Source organism: Megascapheus bottae, chromosome 1 (assembly GCF_031878675.1).
Source record: "Megascapheus bottae isolate mThoBot1 chromosome 1, mThoBot2.hap1, whole genome shotgun sequence".
Classification (NCBI taxonomy): Eukaryota; Metazoa; Chordata; class Mammalia; order Rodentia; family Geomyidae; genus Megascapheus; species Megascapheus bottae.
In genome coordinates this window covers 78,714,290-78,730,764 of record NC_143509.1, presented here as the reverse complement: position 1 = coordinate 78,730,764, position 16,475 = coordinate 78,714,290, and the positions used below count along the sequence as shown (strand labels likewise).

The 16,475-nt window shown below is 37.7% G+C and overlaps 1 pseudogene; it reads right to left on the bottom strand.

The window, feature by feature from the left end:
* Positions 1-3,099: 3,099 nt before the first annotated feature.
* On the bottom strand, positions 3,100-3,775 carry LOC150069514 (DCN1-like protein 2; annotated as a pseudogene).
* Positions 3,776-16,475: the final 12,700 nt, after the last annotated feature.

Here is a 16,475-nt window from a genome sequence, read left to right as displayed (position 1 = left end):
GTGACTTATCAGGTATTTCTCACTGACTATGCACTGTGTCAAGATGCCAGTATTTTTTTCTAGCTCTGTGGTAGTCCAAATTCCAAGGCTAAATGTAGTTCAGGTCAAAGAAAAAAACTGACTGAAGTCAATAAAGCAGATTAATATTAGTTCAGTTTTGACAGTACCATGTATAGAAAATTCAAGAAATATTCACTTTTCAAGTAGCTGAGAATATTAATGATGCTTTACCAGAAAATAATGGGTTCCAATAATATCAAGCATGTATCTAGTCTAATTTCATTAATTTTTTAATTTTGTATAAAGAAGGCTCATAATTTCCCTCTGAGTTTTATTCTAAGAGATAGCTTGGGAACTTTTATAATTAGTTTAATATTTTGTAGTGATTAAAATACTAGGAAACTACTAGTCATTTCATTTGAAATAGTAGTTACATTTGAAAAAAGTAAAATGTCTTTTTATCATTTGGGGGATACTCAATGCTAAGTGGAAAGTTACTTTGCATTAGTAATATGTATACATACACACACACACACACACACACACACACACACATATAAAGTGTATGTAAGCCAAACTCAAAGAAACATAGGTTACATAGTTTAAATGGTTTTCTTCATTTGTGATAACTAGAAGGTCCCTATAAATCTACACGACACACTGGATGGATGATATGTACATATATATATATTTATATGTGTCTATCATGTCCATATATATCATATACATCATGTCCATATATACGGATGTACATGGACATGATATATTACATAGGCATGTCTCTAGTCATATATATGTGTGTATCAATGCATATATATATATATATATAAATTACACAGATGTATAGGCATTCATAGAGTGAGACCAAAGGAGAATATCCTTAGGAGAGGATCACATAGGCACAATAGCTATGTGCATCTGAATATATAAAAATTCAAATGTGGGGTTTTTTTTGTAGCTGTTTCTATACTCATTTTCCTCTTTTTTAAATATGTTTGGGAGAGTAAGGGGGCACAAAAATTGTTGGACAAAGGATGATCAAATGCAGCAGTGATATTCACTAGACAATATGCTGACAATTAACTGTACAACTTGTGGGAGGGGATGGAGCGAAGAACTGCGAGAGAAGGAGGGCAGGTGTGACATTGTTCAAAAAGAAAGCTTCTCTTTAAATGACTTATGTAACCTTAATCCCTTTGTATGTATATCACTTTTACAATAACAATATATATATATTTTTTTTTACCAGGGAAAATAATGTATTTTATTTAGTGCTGATGTCCTCAGCATCTTTATAGCATGCATGATTCAAATGTAGATAAGAAAGCATGATTCTTTCAAGAGGCTTTGCCAATTACCAATATTCAGAATCTACTGACAATATCACATAATTATAAATATTAAAACAAATGCTCTCTGCAGCAGAGCTTAAAGGACACACAGCAGAGCTGAGAAAGATCACACAACTTGTCCTCCCAGCACCACCGGTCATGTCCTTTCACAGTGAGGGGCCAGTTCTTCAGAGTCCAGGCTATCTCCAATCCTCCACCCCTTTTGGAATTTCTCCTTCCGTGTCACCGATGAACTGGGCTGCAGGTCATGCGTATCTCAGAGCTGTTTCCTAATAGCAGGTGGGGTATGTTCCCTTCTCAGAGGCCACCTTGAGCGTCCTTGCTGTGTACAGGCACTGAGATCACCCACCCTGCTCCAGGTGTGTGGCAGGGAGGGCAGCAGCAAGGCACGCTGTGATGCCAAGTCCTGGCAAATGTGAGGTAGGGTCGGCACAGTGATGTTCAAAGCTTGACAGTGGGCAGCGTCTGGGCCCTTCATGCTGAGTGCATGATCATATAGTAATATGGTACAGACTGTGGCTCACAAACAGGAGGTAAAGGTTTGAGGTGAGGGTATGCTTCCATCCAAACACACATGGCTATATGCACATGGCTGGACCTGGACTCTGGGCACCGTGGATGACAGGGACAGGTAAAGGGAACTAGTACATTTGATTTTCAAACCTATTTATTTATTTTTTGTGGGTAATGGGGCTTGAACTCCGCCTGGATGCTGACCCTGAGCTCTTCAGATCAAGGATACCACCCTATCCTTGAGCCAGGGCCCTTCCCATTTTCTAGAGGTTAATTGGGTTAATTAGAGATAAGAGTCTCAGGTCCTTTTGTGCCCGGGCTGGCTTTGAACCTTAATTTTCAGATCTCAGCCTTCTGAGTAGCTAAGACTGGCATTTGATTTTCAAACCTAAATGCACTTAAAAAGAAATGCTTTTCATGGAAAAATATCTTTTATTTATATATAATAAATTAAAAAAATAGGAAACTTTCAGGAGGTTCAAATAACATTATTAGAAGTAAAGCTTGCCCGCTGGCTGGTAAGCAGCAGTCTGGAATCATAGCCCATCACTGTGCAAGCTATAATAGTGTCTTCACTAAGTGTCTTAAAAACCATAAAACTATTGGCAGATAAACATCAGAAAAAACAGAAGCAAAACAGACCTGGTAAATCCAATATTTGATAATTCAAAAAGTAAATAAAATTATGAATTCCTGGTACCAAGATTTTAAAACTACCCTCTGACAGGGTCATCTTCATCAGGGCACAATTTGAAACAGCCTTGATTTGTATAAAACTACACCCTACTGAGGACATACATACTGCTTTTCAGTATAATTATCGTATATTCAACAGTCTTAGAAATGGATGGTGTTTGTCTCAATCACGGGCTCTCTGCTATTCTGTGTAAGTATGAGGTCATGCGGGCATCCCCTAAGCAGCAGCTATGACAGACCCTAACTCCAAGGACGCTGTTCTCTGTGGAGCGTCTCAGTGCCCACAGCCCACCACATAGCCCTCAAGCAGAGTTCAAGCTTCCCAACTGTGCCAGGCTGTAGGAAGTCAGAGACAGACACACATGGAAACTGACCCCTAAGTGCCATCCTTGCAGGATGTGACGCTTCACATGGCCTCCACCTGACTTTTCCTTTCAGAAAAGGCCACCATTTCCCACCAGTGACTACTGGCCATGCATATTCTACAAAGTCATCTATAAGGACAGGCCATGCTCCTTCTTCATCATAGTTAGACATATCATCTGCAGTCATGTTTCCAAAATCTAGCAGAAGGTTCCAGGTGTCCCTTGGAATTTATCTTTTGTGATGCTCCAGCGGAAATGTATTCCACAGATCTAAAAATTTAAACCTTCCAGACAATACTAATTTCCCATATGCAACAGCCATTTCTAAATCTAGACCTTTTTGTCCAGGGTTCTTAGCAAAGGTAAAGGTACACTGATAAAAATCTTTGAACTTTGCTGAGTCCTTAAGCTCTGTTCCAATCTGGGCAGAAGAGCTTTCAGCTTTTCTGTGCTATCACACCCAAGCTCTGTCATGCCATCTACAAATTCCATTTTGCTAAATTCACATTGAGTAGCAGCCCTGAACTTCCATGCTATGACCAAAGCACTGATACTGGCAGGATCAAGGCTTAAATCATCACAAAACTGTTGAATCCCATCAATTCCAATTTTGTTTTCATTTTGTGGGTCTTTGTACCTGCCATACAACTGCTCCAGCTTCTTCTGGTCCACAGTGCCCCTCATAGACTCCTGAAGGCACGTGTCTGGGTTTTGGAAGAAGCTGTCTGTGGCCTCATCTAGTTTCCAATCATGCTGAGTCAGGCAGTAGATAGCAGTTCTCTCCCCAGCCTGAGTACATGCCATGAACTGACGGACCTTGTCCTTCTGAGATGACCTGAGCTTATGCATGCTCATCCACAGCGCCGCCGTCGCGGTCTGCGCTCCGCGCAGGTGCCCATGGCGCGCCAACAATATATATATTTTAAGTTCCATGGACTTCTCTCTCCATGCTGAGTATGAGCTACAATCCATAGATTAGCTTCCTAAATAGTTAGGATTAAAGGTGTGAGCCATCAGACCCAGATTATATTTTTATTTTTAGGGTACCCTAAACTATGCGTTCTTATTTTCAGCTTCTGAATCTTCTCTAATTCCTTTTTTTTTTTTTGCCAGTCCTGGGGCTTGAACTGAGGGCCTAAGTGCTGTTCTTGGGCTTTCTCAAGGCTAGAGCTCTACCACTTTAGCCACAGCAGCACTTCCAGCTTTTTCTATGTATGTGGCACAGAGGAATCAAACCCAGGTCTTTGTGCATGCTAGGCAAGCACTCTACCACTGGAACAAACTCCCTGCCCTCTCTAATTATTTTTCAGATATTTATATGATGCTGTAATCTTTTAGTAATAGTTTTTTAGAGTATTCTTTCTCAGGTTTTTGTGAAACTTGGGAAACAAGAATTGTCTAATGAGTTACAAGGATAATATAATATGCATAGGAAATACATCTAAATCATTGCAGGTTTTATCCCCCCCCTTAGATGTTAAGAGAAAAATCTGTCAAGTTCAGGGTGTCCAGTATATACAAGATAATAAGAAATACATTTTTTTTTGCTTCAACCTACTGTAAATGTACCTAAAATGTGATAACTGATGTTCTCATCAGTGGAACAGGAAATGAACTTGCTTGTTTATGGAAATGCTCACTGTTAAGCATTTGGTGGTCAGTGAGGCCCTCCAGCCAAGAATGTTTTCTTCAAGTACCTATGTACCAACAATATATTGCACAGACACATTAATCAAAATGAAAGTTTAAGGAGTTTATTTTGGCGGGTTGTTGTCACTGTTGTTAGTGAATTGATCATCTTAATTGGATGTACTTGAACTTGATCCAGATTCTTGTTTGGAAATTAGATTGTTTTAGTGATTAAACAAAGTAACTGAGGTCGTCACCCTATTCAATAAGATATTTTTTGCATGTAATTAATTACAATCTCATTGTAAATCCTTTTGATTTAAAGATTAATGTTGGTTCCTTATTTCACTTATGCTCTTCATTTTTCAAAAATTATCATTAAAGCAAGCAGCAGAGCACTATAAAACTTCTTCTCAATGTTGATATTTATTCATTTAGAAAATTTACTTTTCACTGTAGTCAAAAGCAATGGGTTTGGCGCAAATGCATCAACTATTGTATGGGAAAATGCTTTAAAATCACATATTTGGTCAAAATTCTTTTCATTTATAAATATCAATCCTGTCTCAATTGCTCAATAAAATCATTTATGGGTCTTTTTTGTTTGTTTGTTTGTTTTTACTTGGTTTTGGGACTTGAACTCTGGGACTGAGTGCTGTCCCTGAGCTCTTCAGCTCAAGGCTAGTGCTCTACCACTTGAGCCACAGAGCCACTTCCAGTTTTCTGGTAGTTAATTGGAGATAAGTGTCTCACAGATTACTGTGCCTGGATTGGCAGAGGTTCAATGTAAACAATTAGAATAATAAATTGACATAATTTTAGACAAATGCTGTTTTTCAATATGTGCATATTATATATTAAAATATTTTAGCTATTTATAAAAACAATTCAAAGTAACATACAGAACAAATTAATATTTTTAGCTTAAAGTGAATAAAAAGTAACAAATTACTCATTCTTAGAGAAATAAATTGTGTTGTTGGAATTGCAAAGAGATGATTTACTTAATCATATGAATCTGTATCCAACTTTCTATTAATAACTTGAAATTCCTTAATATCATCTACTCATAGATTAGCTCCTTAGCTTATCTAAAGTATAGAGTAAGTTTTGCTGCTGATGAACTTTTAGACATTAGTAGCAAAGTAGGCATAAAAATAAGTTTCCCCATCAGCCAATGGCTGATGCCTATAATATTATTAGCAAACTGAGATCTGCAGTATTGTGGTTCAAGGCCAGCCCAGGCACAAGTGTGCAAGATTCCATATTCAAAATAATCAGCAAGAAGTCTAGTTGAGGGTATTGCTCAAATAGTAGAGTGCCAGCCAACCAAACAAGGCAAGCACTGATAAACAATCAACTACCACAGTCATTGCCCTTTCAACCAATGGAATTGGTTATTTGATTCCTGCTGTACATGAAAGAAACAACAACTACATCTAAGAACCAAACAGGGTACTGTCAAGTGAATGCCAGACACAGTTAACTCTGAAACTCAGGGAGGAAGAGGGAAGAAACTACTAGATAGAAAGACTGAAGTTAAACTTGGCTTTTATTTGAGCTTCAGAATGAATAGAACTGACTTTTAAGACATGGCAATGACAGTTCAGAAGACTTTGAAGCCTAGGAATGGAAGGCAGCTTCCAAGGCAGGTGTCTGAATTCTCCATTATCCAGACTACCCTGGAGGTCAGGGGAAAAGTATGAACATTTCCCTTCACTGTCATATGCACAGAGAGCCTCACAGTGTTTCCTATTTAGTATAGGGGACCTGAGTCAAGGGAAACTGGAAAGTTAGTGAAATGTATACTCTGTGAGAGATAATAGCATTTTCTTAGATGACTCATGAAAAAATGAATTATAACATTAATAGCTTTCTGATGAGGAAGCTGTACTGTTTCCCTAGCGTGATAACACTCTTCCTGGTGATAGTTCCTTATTGAGGATGAGTCTGAGAGGTCTTCTCCATAGAACGAGGCCCATTCTCCATAGAATGAGAGGTACACACCTCTCTGTAACTTCTTTGTTAATCAAGGGCTCATGGGAAGGAAAGGTTCACAAAGTTTTTATAAATGTTAGCATACCTATATTTCTAACTTGAAACTTCAAAGTACTGTAAATGGAGTTTGAAATGTTCACATTCACAATACAGTGTCTATTCCATTTGACCTACATAAAGAAATTGCATAAACGTATGTCTCAAGTGGGAAATACATTTCAAACTTGCAGTTAACATTTATCCTCTTAGTCTTACCATCTGTTTCAATGAGATATCAAAAATAGCAAAACAAAATGAAAGCAATCATAAGGTAAAAAATATATTTGGGAATATTATACTGCTAAACATATGGGAATGTATATGTGTGTATGTATCTATATATTTCTCTCTATATAATATTGGTGACAGTTCTGGGTCTTGGACTCAGGGGATGGTCTCTGTTCCAGAACTGTACCACTTCAGCCATAGTGCTACTTCTGGATGTTTTTCTGGTAAGTTTGTTAGAGGTAAGAGTCTTGGGAAGTTTTCTTCCCCAGGCTGCCTTCAAACTATGATCCTCAGATCTCAGCCTCTTGAGTTGCCAGGATTATAGGTGTGAGCCACCAGTGATTAGCTGAATATTATAATCTTAGTGTGTACTGATTTTCTAGAAGGTGAAGATCCTTGTTCTTAGACCATGTCTTTTGAGGTAAAAAGAAACATATTAAGCATATTTTAAAGTATTTTTATTTAATTTCATTGAATTAAATCCAACTATTGCTGTCATCTTGTCAACTATTGGCTTGATATTTTGTTTCTAATCCCATTATCACCGTATCTAATGCTGTAGCATCTTCATTACCACAATGTCCAGGATAGGGTCAGTTTTAATGAGAAAAGGTTGTTATGCTCACCACAAAGGTGTTTTCTCTGAGTCCTACTGTTCCAAAGTTATGCAGGGATAATTGGGGTCCTGAACATGGCCCAAAGAAATCTATTTTGCCAATTATCTAGTTATGCAATTTCCACTCAGGAAAACTGAATTGCTTATTTCAGTACAGTCTTAAAACAATTGAAACCAACCAGCAAACATCCCTAACCTTCAGAGAGGATCCTTCTTGTAGTGCTCACCTCAGAAATTGATGACTGCACTGTAGGGCGGGCTGGGGCTTGGCTCAAAGCCATGTTTAGAGAATATTTGATCACTGAGAACCAGTGAGGGAAGATGCAAATAAGATCACGAACTCAGGCCTTACCTAAGCCACCAACTGGTTAACATTAAATCAGAATTTATTTCATAAAAAGACATCATGTTGATTATTTTTTACTAGTATTGGGAAGTTCCACATATTTCAAGAATAAAATTATTTATCAACTCTTGTTAATCTTGAGGGGTTTTTGGCTTGGAAATATAATTTTATTTAATTTTAATTTTTATTGAAAAGGTGATGCACGGAGGGTTTACAGTTACATGTGTCAGGCGATGAGTACATTTCTTTTTGACCAGTGTCACTTGCTACCTCATTCTCTCCCAGTTTTTTCCTTCCAGACTTGCATCCCTCACAAGTTGTATAGTTTATTTTCATCATAGTGTCTAGTGAATATTGCTGCTGAATTAATTCATCCTTTGTCTCACTGATTGTGTGCTTCCTTTTCCCTCCCCAAGTCAGAAAAACTCACATCGAAGACAAGGGGTACAGAAATCAAAAATAGCAACAAAAGGGGGATAAAGAACAGAAGAAGCACAAACAGAACAATAAACAAACAAAATCCTCTTGCTTCCATTTCTTGGAGTTCCTTTCTATAAACATTAGTTTATAAGATCATATACACAGAGCTATTGAGCCCTAAGAATGTTCTGCCTTTGTCTCACTGTATCAATGCTGAGAGTCCTGTTAGTTTGTCATGTCTGAGTAAAATTTTCCTGATTTTTTTAAAAAGCATTTTTTGTGGGTTATGAGACTTGAACTGAGCCTGGGTGCTGTCCCTGAGCTCTTCAGCTCAAGGCTGCCGCCCTACCCCTGGGCGGGACTCTGTCCCTGAGCTACTGCCCTACCCTTGAGCCAACCCCCATTTCTCATTTTCAAGAGGTTAATTGGAGATAAGAGTCTCAGGTTCTTTTTTTTCATATATTTTTTATTGTAACTGATAGAAGGGCTCCATTATGTTCACCAGATAGAAGATGCATTACTTCACAAACATTGATACTCTTTCTCATGTTTTGGTCCCCATTTCCCTCCCCCAACCCCACCCTCCATCTTGTTTTCCTCCCTTTCCTATCCTATTTCAAATAATCAAATAAACAACATACAATATATCAAATAACAAGGTAAAATACTGTAACCATATGAGATAACCAAGGGACAGCAAAAGAAATGAGAGATAACATAGTACATTAAGGATAACAATCACTCATTATATGGCTTTTGTTTCTATATCCTGTAGGTCTTTTCATTTAGCGTCATAGTATATGGCCTTATGTACCTAGGTTTTGTTCTATTGTAAATTTCTGCTAGGAGAGCCCAAGGTTTCTACTGATTATGACAGATGAGGGAAACCATTGGACTCTCAGGTTCTTTTGTGCCCGGGATGTCTTTGAACCTTGATACTCAGATCTCAGCCTCCTGAATAACTAGGATAACAGGCATGAGCCAGGGCACCAGCCTTTTTGAAAAGCATTTTTATCATCAACTATTTGTCTATCTACATACTTTAGTCTTTAGACAATATAAAAACCCTAGAATGAATCTGTAATATTATATATTCTAAATCATATTCTAAAGATATTATAATAAATAAGTACCTACTCTCAAGATGCTGAAAATATTTAGGAAATATTGAGTTCCTTTTTCGTAGTATTGGTTTAGGAAACTCATAAGTTTAATGACAACATTCAATCTGTCTGATGTGATTGTTGGTTTGGGATGTGAGCTGCTTCAGTTAAGGATCTGTGACTGGGGTTTTAATTTTTTTTCCCTGTGGAATTCAGTTGTCACTACCATCTATGCAATTAGGATCCTCTATGAAAGACTGGATTGCATAGTACAAAAATTGAGTGACCTAGATCCCTTAATGTATTTGGTCACAACACATGTATGACAAGAGGTCACACCCTCCCTTCCAATGCATATTAGACATCTGAGAACTTATTTACTTTGGTAAATACAAAAAGACGGAATTTCCTTTATTTATTGGATTTTCAGTGACCCATTACTTTTTTAAGAAAATAAATTTTCTACATGTATTTTAGTCATAAAATAAGAACCATTTTCACAATTAAGTAAATGTATGTGATATCATTGATTTAAACAGCAGAAAATCTGAAGAATTTACAAAGAATGAACAAGAATCAAATTCCCCTTAGTCCAGTTGAGATGTTAAGCTATCTAGGAAAAAAGCCAGAGACAGGAGGAGAAATACCATGTCCAAGAAGTATGGAACAGGTAGTTGAATATGTCAGTAAGAACTATAAGGCAACTCAGTAGTTATTCAAAAATTGAAAGATCTTTCAGTGTTTCTGTTTTCTTTTCAAGAGTAGTTCTCTAGATGATGACGATGACGATGATGATGATGATGATGATGATGATGATGATGATTTTCCAGTCACGTGGCTGGAACTCAGGGACTTGACATTGTCTTTGGGCTTTCTCAAGGTTAGTGTTCTGCCTCTTGAGCCATAGCACCACATCTGCCTTTTTCTGCATGCTAAGTAAGCACTCTACCACTAGACCACACTCCTGAACCCTTTACCCTACTACTTCTGATGGTGACTATTGTCATCAAATTGTTCCTGCTACAGAGCATAGAACTTGGAACATAATATACCTCTTGGTGAAAACAGGCACAATTATGTGTTCAGTAGTCCTCTGGAAGATGTAAGAGATATCCTAAGCAGCAAAGTTCTCTCAGTCTCAGGGGACATCATGTGGAGACCAGGTTTGCATTCTAATAACTCAATAGCACCTAATAAGGCATTTGGCACATCTCTGAAATAGATGCTGGGCCATGTGAGAGTGCATTCATCTATGAACGAGATCATGCTGGAGCCTAGAAAGAAATGCTAATAAGCAGGTATACTGTACATAGAAATGATGATTGGCATATTGGTTGGTAGAGATAGCAGATTACATTAGACCTAGTCTCATGGATTTTCATATACAGGTTGACTTTGAATTGGGATCATCCAGATCACAGCCTGTGAGGCGCATCACATCAGGGAAATGGAAACCTATGCTGTAAAAGGAGGCCTAACTCGTGGCCCAGTGCTCAATCCCTGGTCTTGGGACCACACCTGACTGAGATGGTGCTTGCCGCCTGGTTGGAAGGCGTGGCTGTGGTTGGTAAGGCCACCTCTGGGATCGAACCCTTCTGCCCTCTTGGACAGAACATGCATCCTATATTCCTCAATGAGAGTACCTCCCCCCCTGCCCACCTTTGTGCTGATAGGTTCCTGCATGCTATGTTAGCTGAATGGACTTCCCATGAGTTCCTGCCTTGATGGGTCTCCCTGCTGTGTCTGTCCTCTGGTGAGGGAGGGCTGGGTGTGGGCGGTCAGTCGGCCCTCTCCTTTCGTGTTTCTCCTTATCCCTCCTACAGGTCGGGAGGGACCGAGGACTAAAAACCCCTACAACAGCCTGCATCATAGCCAGTAGTATAGATGTGAGCCACTAACAACTAGCTGTAGGATACTTTTTAAATCTTAAAAGGATTAAACTTTTATTTACTATATAAACAAGTGGAGGAAAAGTAATAGAAAATTTAAATAGTACTTAAATTATATTGGCAATTATATTGGGTAGTAAACATAAGGTGATTGCTAACGTTTTGCTTTAGATGTGACTCCTACTTAGAAACTCTTCTGCCCTTTAGGTGGCATCTAGTAATAATTTTGTAGCAGTGATGCTGCCTCCTTAGAAGGGGGTTTAGCACTAGTCTCTTAATGTTTTATTCCTCCTGAGAGGGAGCTGTTGTAGGAGAGCATTCCTGGGCCCAGGATAACTCCCTCTGGCATGTCATGCTGCTGTTGTATTGTGACTCTGGTGAAGAATGCCTCAATGAGAGGCCAAAGAGATGAGAGTCTGCAACAATGAGGATCCACAATTGTGAGATGAATAAAACCCTTTCTAACTATTTTTTTTCTTTTTCTATGGCAGTATATTCGGTCTCATGGACTAGTGATTAGTAGCAGATGGCCTACTACTTCAATTAAATGTCTAGGCTGTTTTATTTAGGTTTTTTTTTTTTTTGAAAAAGATTTTGATTTTTGTTTATTCTGGCCCTGGACTAGTCGTTTTGCTTATTCCTTCAGTAGGTACAGAGATGGGATAATGGATATGTGACACCATACTTACCTTTTTGTTTGTTCATTTGTTTTGTTTTGTTTATGAAAGCTGTGAGCCTGAAAGGATAAAGTAGCTACCCATTGTATTTGGCTAAAGTTTTCTTATAATACTGGAATAAGAATTAATGTTGAGAACCAGGAGTTTGGCCTAGTGGTGGAGTGCCTGCCTAGCATGAATGAAGATCTGGATTCGATTCCTTGGTACCACATACATAGGAACAAAAAGCCAAAAAAAAGCTGGAAGTGGTGCTCAGGCTCAAGTGGTAGAACTCTAGCCTTTAGAAAGTCCAAGAGCAGTGCTCAGATCCTGAGCCCAAGCCCAGGAATGGCACAGAAAAAAAAAAAAACAATTAATGTTGAGGCAAATTGTCACAAAAACTCCTGAAAGGGAGTTTCATGCTGTTTAGAAGAAACACATGCCATTGGTTACTATAACTTTGAATTTTGTTCTTAAGAAAAAAATGCCAAAACTGAACACATTAAAAAATTAATTAACTCAGAGGGTAAAGATACTTATAACATTTTGATCTTTCATATGAGAATGTTTTTGAGTAGCTTCTGTAGCTTCTGCTGGCTTTGTGGTGATAAATTGATTAGGTTTTGTTTATTATACTATACATCTATTTTCCCTTTGGTTATCAATGAAAGTTTGTCTGTATATAGTGTTCTAGTCCAGCAGTTGTTTGCTTTAAGTGCCTGATAGGTTTCCACATACAAGTGCCCCATGTGTTCCCTTGAACAGTCTTAAGTAATCTTTAGATTTTGTTCTTGAAATTTTAATGCTAATGTATTAAAGAGATGTTCTTTTATGATCTAATCTGTTGGGTGCTGTAAAAGCCTCTTGTTTCTGGATGGGATTCTCTTTGGCAAGAGTTGAAAAGTGTTATGTTTATATAATTACTTGCAAATTACATAAGGTAATAAAATTATAGTAATACAAATATCATGATTGATCACTTAAATCTTTAAGGGTGGGTAAACGTAGAGATGGGTCCTAGTACAAGGTCTAAGGTCAGTGGGGGGTGTGCTTCCAAGAGGACTTTTGCTTGCATCTCTACTATAGCATAAGCCATTTTGCTATGTATGTGTTGAGCAAGCTTATTATGATCTGAAATTTCCAAAAATGTAAACAAAAAAAATCTTTTCTAGGCTTAGAAAAAAATCATATTAAGTGAAGTAAGCCAGACTCAAAGGAACATAGGTGCAATGGTTTCCCTCATTTGTCATAATCAGTAGAAACCTTGGGCTCTACTAGCAGAGATTTACAATACAGCAAAACCTAGATACATAAGGCCATATAGTATGACGCTAAATGAAAGGACCTCCAGGATATAGAAACAAAAGCCATGTAATGAGTGATTGTTGTCCTTAATATACTATGTTATCTCTGATTTCTTTTGCTGTCCCTTGGCTATCTCATATTGTTACAGTATTTTACCTTGTTATCTGATATATTGTATATATGTTTATTTTGTTATTTGAAATCGCATAGGGAAGTGGGGGAAAACAAGATGAGGGGTAAGGGTTAGGGGAGGGAAATGGGGACCAAGACATGAGAAAGACATGTATGTGAAGTAATGTACCTTCTATCTGGTGAATATAATGTAACCCTTCTATTAATTACAATAAAAATATATGGAAAAAAAGAAATCTTTTCTTTCTCTGTTGATTGTCTCAGGTATTTTTGCTGCTGCAATAAATGCTAAATTACATGCATTTTAATCAAAATAGGGATTAGTTGAAATGAGTTCAATAGCCATAAAACGATTTTGTGAATTAATATGTCTGGAATGTTATGTAGCCATTGAAATATATTGTTGATTTCTAATTCTGAGATGATGGTAAACCTATCTGCATATTAAATTGATATGTAGTAATTGTACAGCTTTTGGGAAAGTATTCACTTTGTGAAAGCACTTAGATGAAGCTGAGGACTGAGCGGAAGGAATTGAAGAAATAGAAGCATCAAAAGTCCTGTTCCATCTACTCAGTATGGCAGTATAGGAACAGAGAATAAGGAGGACAGGGAGGGAATTTGTGCAATGGACTGCTTATCATGTAAGGCCATTTCCTTGTAGGTGGTTTCCTAGAGGACCATTTGAGAACTTTTAATGTCTACTTGAAATGCTGATGCTGTAGTGATGAAATAACCACGAAGAGAAACCTCTTTGTTGTCTTTCCATTACATCTCTGGTAAAAGTCTGTTTTATTCTCTGAGGCACTGTGTAACACTGGCCTCTGTGTAGAAATGAAAGGAGAGGCTGAATTTTACATCAGATGAAGATCTATAAAAGTTCTGTAGGCAGAGCAGCTCAGAGAAAGCAGGGAACTTGGAGGCCCATCTCTAGGTAATGGGCTCAGGGTATGAGCTAATGTTACTGAGTGTGGCTGGAGCAAAGAGGCTTTGGCTCGTACTAAATGCATGAAAACAATATACATATTCCCCAAGTCATGGTTTATGTACAATTTTGAGGCTATTCTCAAACATGCAAATGTAATTAGATGCACACACAAAAATTAAGACATTATACATTGGGACGGGAGTTTGGCCTAGTGGTTAAAGTGCTTGCCTAGCATGCATGAAGACCCAGGTTCGATTCCTCAGTACCACATATATATAAAAAAAAAAGCCGGAAGTGATGTTGAGGCTCAAGTGGTAGAGCTCTAGCCTTGAGAAAGTCCAAGGACAGTGCTCAGGCCCTGAGCTCAAGCCCAGGACTGGCAAAAAAAAAAAAAAAAGACATTATACATCAATATATAAACAGTGTTTGTTTCTGGGAGATTGAATTTATTTTTCTTCTTTAGGTTTTGTCTATCTTTAAAAAAATAACTAAGGATTTCTTGCTTTTCAAATTAGAAAGCATAGACATCTACCTATGTTTTCAGAAAAAGAAGTTTTGCTTTGCTTCTACAATGAAACAATTACAAACAGGGCTAATTCTGCCAACTTTTGCAGGAAGAGAGCAACCTAAGGCAACTAACTCCCCTCGCATTCTTTGGAAATTTTGCATGATATTTGATATGTATTAAAATGGTATGTTCCCATCAAGCTTTTTTCCTTATTCTATTTTTGCTTTTCCTGAGACAGGTAAATTATGGCTTTGGATAGCTTTATAGTGTTGACTATATCATGCTCCTTAAAGCTATGATTTTACTTATGGTGACTGTTCCTTTTTTCTTGGGTATAATTTTCTTTTATCATCCCATCAAAGGCACTTTTTTAGGGGGGAGGGTCATGGGGCTTGAACTCAGCCTGGCACTGTCCCTGAGCTCTTCGGCTGAAGGCTACCTCCCTACCCTTGAGCCAAGCCCCACTTCCTGTTTTCTAGAGGTTAACTGGAGATAAAAGTCTCAGGTCAACCCCAATTTTGTGTGTATTGAGAATCTGATGAGAGAGGGCCTTGTTTCTTCATGTGGGATTTCCTAAGTTACATAGGACAGCGTTGTGTCTTCCTGCCCTCTCTGCTTCACACAGGAATGGGCACGGGAAAACTTTTCAATTTCTGATGAATGTAGAACAAAAAGTAGAATGAATGCTTAACAGAGAGACTTTCTTCGTTTAAGTCAGAACTATAAGGCTATACCATAGCAAGCACCTTCAATCAGTTTTGGAGTAGTCTTTAAAATATTGGTAGTTTAAATCTATCTACAGGAAAATAATTAAGTTTGGCTATGCTATTAATATATACAATAATTCACATTTAGTAAAAAGAAGAATATATGCTATCCAAGCCCCTCCCCACACTGATAATTACTAGAAATGGATACCTTTTTCTAAATCCCAAGTGTGAAATTTACTTTGCATTGCTTTTATGATTGTCCCGATTGTCCCATCTGTATTAAGTTTAACATCAAAAATACTTGAGATCTGTTCTGTATCCAACGACAAGAGAAATGTTCTGCCCTTCTGCACTCATCTATTATTATTATGGTTTCTGTGATACATTGTACCATGTGTAACTAATAGTTTAGAATTACAGAAAAGCATCTGATTCTGTTTTAATGTCTTGATAAAAGCATTGTAAATATTATAGCTGTGTAAGATTCCTTTCCTTATAGGATCTGTTTCGTTTTACCTGGAAACGATCTTAATTCTTAAATCCTTCACCCAGATGGTGTATCTAGTACACGGAATTATATGTCTTTTAATCAACCTCTTTGTTAATTAGCAATGGAAACTATTTGTCTTTAAATTTCCAGGAAGTGGTGTTAAAATGCCAAGACAAAGAAAAAGCCAATGATACAACAAATTGTTCCTGCACCATAAAATTAACCTTTAGAGCCTAAGGGTTCATATTTACTTAATTACTTAAAGATTGGGAGGTATGTTTAAGAGGTAGGGGATGTTCTGGTGACATGGTCATGTGACTTTATTCAAGGAGCTCTGGCTTTTGGAGAGCTACAATACTAGAGATTGCCTCCTGATGCACTTTTTAATCAGTGACAATCACTTTAAACAAGCTTCTGTGAGCAGCTGGAGAGCTGCCCTTCTTTCATTAGGTATACATCCCAGAGGGAACCAGAAGCAGTAAGGATGTGGCAATAAACTTAAGTTGGTTTATGTTCAGTTCGTCACTTTCAGGTTGAGAAGGAGGAGGTCAA